Genomic DNA, 5,000 nt, shown 5'->3' with positions numbered 1-5,000 from the left:
GGATTTTTCCCGGTCCAGACTTCCGCGGCAGACAAAGTTAAAGTTTTCGGGCTGCAGACTCAAAACGACATCTGGCCAACCGCCGGGCTCAATTCGCCCAGTTCCTCCGGCACTTCGGAACTCATGTTCGGCATGAGTTTTTGAATCTTTCCCGATGCTTCGGCATTTTCCTCCGCTGACACTTAGAATATTTTTCACACTTGGCCGAAAATTTTTCTAAGTTTTTCTGGTTACTGATTTCTTCTTTTCGGGCATTTTTCTAAGTTTTCTTGGTTACTCATTTCTCATTTTCAAACATTTTTCTAAGTTTTTCTGGTTACTGATTTCTTCTTTTTGGGCATTTTTCTAAGTTTTCTTGGTTACTCATTTCTCATTTTCAAACATTTTTCTAAGTTTTCTTGGTTACTCATTTCTCATTTTCAAACATTTTTCTAAGTTTTTCTGGTTACTGATTTCTTCTTTTTGGGCATTTTTCTAAGTTTTCTTGGTTACTCATTTCTCATTTTCAAACATTTTTCTAAGTTTTTCTGGTTACTCATTTCTCATTTTCAAACATTTTTCTAAGTTTTTCTGGTTACTGATTTCTCTTTTCGGGCATTTTTCTAAGTTTTCTTGGTTACTCATTTCTCATTTTCAAACATTTTTCTAAGTTTTTCTGGTTACTGATTTCTTCTTTTTGGGCATTTTTCTAAGTTTTCTTGGTTACTCATTTCTCATTTTCAAACATTTTTCTAAGTTTTCTTGGTTACTCATTTCTCATTTTCAAACATTTTTCTAAGTTTTTCTGGTTACTGATTTCTTCTTTTTGGGCATTTTTCTAAGTTTTCTTGGTTACTCATTTCTCATTTTCAAACATTTTTCTAAGTTTTTCTGGTTACTCATTTCTCATTTTCAAACATTTTTCTAAGTTTTTCTGGTTACTGATTTCTTCTTTTTGGGCATTTTTCTAAGTTTTCTTGGTTACTCATTTCTCATTTTCAAACATTTTTCTAAGTTTTTCTGGTTACTCATTTCTCATTTTCAAACATTTTTCTAAGTTTTTCTGGTTACTCATTTCTGCTTTTCCAACGTTTTACTAAGTTTTGCTGGTTACTGAGTTCACACTTTTAAACATTTTCGGGCATTTTTCTACGTTTTTCATGTTACTCATTTAGCACTTTCAGGCACTTTCCTATGCTTTCCTGCTTACTGATTTCACACTTTTAAGCATCTTCGGGCATGTTCCCTAAGTTTTGCAGTTCATTCGTTTGGGACAGTCAGGCAACTTTCCTAAGCTTTCCTGGTAACCGAATTCACATTGTTGAGAACTTTGGAACCCTTCCCTAAGCTGTGCTGGTTACTCACTTTACCTCTTCAGACACTTGCCCCCGTTGTGACAGAGACCACTTCCCGACTCGGGAAATGCACCAAATTCGGCCTGAACTCAGAGGGCAGTCCCCCCTCGAAGGCGTGGAAGTCGGCAGAATCGCCGGGTCAAATCCGGCTGAGCTACCCGGCTTGGAAGCCTCAAAGTCGGTATGAGCTGTCAGGTTCACTCCCATCCCCGTTTGGACCACTTCCCGACTCGGGAAATTCACCAAATTCGGCCTGAACTCAGAGGACAGTCCCCCCTCGAAGGCGTGACAGTCGGCAGAACCGCCGGATCAAATCCGGCTGAGCTACCCGGCCCCGAAGCCTCAAAGTCGGTAAGAGCTGTCAGGTTCACTCCCATCCCCGTTTGGACCACTTCCCGACTCGGGAAATTCACCAAATTCGGCCTGAACTTATACAACAGTCCCCCCTCGAAGGCGTGACAGTCGGCAGAACCGCCGGATCAAATCCGGTTGAGCTACCCGGCTTGGAAGCCCCAAAGTCGGTAAGAGCTGTCAGGTTCACTCCCATCCCCGTTTGGACCACTTCCCGACTCGGGAAATTCACCAAATTCGGCCTGAACTTATACAACAGTCCCCCCTCGAAGGCGTGACAGTCGCTAGAACCGCCGGATCAAATCCGGTTGAGCTACCCGGCTTGGAAGCCCCAAAGTCGGTAAGAGCTGTCAGGTTCACTCCCATCCCCGTTTGGACCACTTCCCGACTTAGGAAATTCACCAAATTCGGCCTGAACTTAGAGGAGAGTCCCCGCTCGAAGGCGTGGAAGTCGGCAGAATCGCCGGGTCAAATCCGACTGAGCTACCCGGCCCCGAAGCCTCAATGTCGGTAAGAGCTGTCAGGTTCACTCCCATCCCCGTTTGGACCACTTCCCGACTCGGGAAATTCACCAAATTCGGCCTGAACTTAGACAACAGTCCCCCCTCGAAGCCGTGGCAGTCGCTAGAACCGCCGGATCAAATCCGGTTGAGCTACCCGGCTTGGAAGCCCCAAAGTCGGTATGAGCTGTCAGGTTCACTCCCATCCCCGTTTGGACCACTTCCCGACTTAGGAAATTCACCAAATTCGGCCTGAACTCAGAGGGCAGGCCCCCCTCGAAGGCCAGGCATTCGGCAGAACCGCCGGGTCAAATCCGACTGTGCTACCCGGCCCCAAAGCCTCAAAGTTGGTATGAGCAGTTAGGTTCACTCCCATCCCCGTTTGGACCACTTCCCGACTTAGGAAATTCACCAAATTCGGCCTGAACTTAGAGGAGAGTCCCCGCTCGAAGGCGTGGAAGTCGGCAGAATCGCCGGGTCAAATCCGACTGAGCTACCCGGCCCCGAAGCCTCAATGTCGGTAAGAGCTGTCAGGTTCACTCCCATCCCCGTTTGGACCACTTCCCGACTCGGGAAATTCACCAAATTCGGCCTGAACTTAGACAACAGTCCCCCCTCGAAGCCGTGGCAGTCGCTAGAACCGCCGGATCAAATCCGGTTGAGCTACCCGGCTTGGAAGCCCCAAAGTCGGTATGAGCTGTCAGGTTCACTCCCATCCCCGTTTGGACCACTTCCCGACTTAGGAAAATCACCAAATTCGGCCTGAACTCAGAGGGCAGGCCCCCCTCGAAGGCCAGGCATTCGGCAGAACCCCCGGGTCAAATACGACTGTGCTACCCGGCCCCGAAGCCTCAAAGTCGGTATGAGCAGTTAGGTTCACTCCCAACCCCGTTTGGATCACGTCCCGACTTAGGAAATTCACCAAATTCGGCCTGAACTTAGACAACAGTCCCCCCTCGAAGGCGTGACAGTCGGCGGAACCGCCGGATCAAATCCGGCTGAGCTACCCGGCTTGGAAGCCCCAAAGTCGGTATGAGCTGTCAGGTTCACTCCCATCCCCGTTTGGACCACTTTCCGACATAGGAAATTCACCAAATTCGGCCTGAACTCAGAGGGCAGGCCCCCCTCGAAGGCCAGGCATTCGGCAGAACCGCCGGGTCAAATCCGACTGTGCTACCCGGCCCCAAAGCCTCAAAGTTGGTATGAGCAGTTAGGTTCACTCCCAAACCCGTTGGGACCACTTCCCGACTTAGGAAATTCACCAAATTCGGCCTGAACTTAGACAACAGTCCCCCCTCGAAGGCGTGACAGTCGGTAGAACCGCCGGGTCAAATCCGGCTGAGCTACCCGATTTGGAAGCCTTCAACACAAAACCCATCCGGCAATGCCACTCAAAAAGGGCCCAAATTCAGAAACACCCCCTTCAATAGGTACCACTTCCTCGGAGACACTACCGGGACACGCTCCCCTCGGCGAAAATTAAGCCCCCACCACTAACTGAAGCCAACCGCAGCCCCAACTTCAACGGAGAAATCAGTAACCAATTCAAAAATGCACTTGGTTACTGATTTGTACTGCTTCAAAAATATTCTAAGTGTCGCTGGTTACTGATTTGTACTGCTCCAAAAATATTCTAAGTGTCGCTGGTTACTGATTTGTACTGCTCCAAAAATATTCTAAGTGTCAGTGGTTACTGATTTGTACTGCTTCAAAAATATTCTAAGTGTCGTGGTTACTGATTTGTACTGCTTCAAAAATATTCTAAGTGTCAGTGGTTACTGATTTGTACTGCTTCAAAAATATTCTAAGTGTCGCTGGTTACTGATTTGTACTGCTTCAAAAATATTCTAAGTGTCAGTGGTTACTGATTTGTACTGCTTCAAAAATATTCTAAGTGTCGCTGGTTACTGATTTGTACTGCTTCAAAAATATTCTAAGTGTCGCTGGTTACTGATTTGTACTGCTTCAAAAATATTCTAAGTGTCAGTGGTTACTGATTTGTACTGCTTCAAAAATATTCTAAGTGTCGCTGGTTACTGATTTGTACTGCTCCAAAAATATTCTAAGTGTCGCTGGTTACTGATTTGTACTGCTTCAAAAATATTCTAAGTGTCGTGGTTACTGATTTGTACTGCTTCAAAAATATTCTAAGTGTCAGTGGTTACTGATTTGTACTGCTTCAAAAATATTCTAAGTGTCGCTGGTTACTGATTTGTACTGCTTCAAAAATATTCTAAGTGTCAGTGGTTACTGATTTGTACTGCTTCAAAAATATTCTAAGTGTCGCTGGTTACTGATTTGTACTGCTTCAAAAATATTCTAAGTGTCAGTGGTTACTGATTTGTACTGCTTCAAAAATATTCTAAGTGTCGCTGGTTACTGATTTGTACTGCTTCAAAAATATTCTAAGTGTCAGTGGTTACTGATTTGTACTGCTTCAAAAATATTCTAAGTGTCGCTGGTTACTGATTTGTACTGCTTCAAAAATATTCTAAGTGTCAGTGGTTACTGATTTGTACTGCTTCAAAAATATTCTAAGTGTCGCTGGTTACTGATTTGTACTGCTCCAAAAATATTCTAAGTGTCGCTGGTTACTGATTTGTACTGCTTCAAAAATATTCTAAGTGTCAGTGGTTACTGATTTGTACTGCTTCAAAAATATTCTAAGTGTCGCTGGTTACTGATTTGTACTGCTCCAAAAATATTCTAAGTGTCGCTGGTTACTGATTTGTACTGCTTCAAAAATATTCTAAGTGTCGCTGGTTACTGATTTGTACTGCTCCAAAAATATTCTAAGTGTCGTGGTTACTGATTT

The sequence above is a fragment of the Hemiscyllium ocellatum genome, assembly GCF_020745735.1.
Source record: "Hemiscyllium ocellatum isolate sHemOce1 chromosome 15 unlocalized genomic scaffold, sHemOce1.pat.X.cur. SUPER_15_unloc_1, whole genome shotgun sequence".
Classification (NCBI taxonomy): Eukaryota; Metazoa; Chordata; class Chondrichthyes; order Orectolobiformes; family Hemiscylliidae; genus Hemiscyllium; species Hemiscyllium ocellatum.
Note: the sequence above shows the minus strand (reverse complement) of the source record.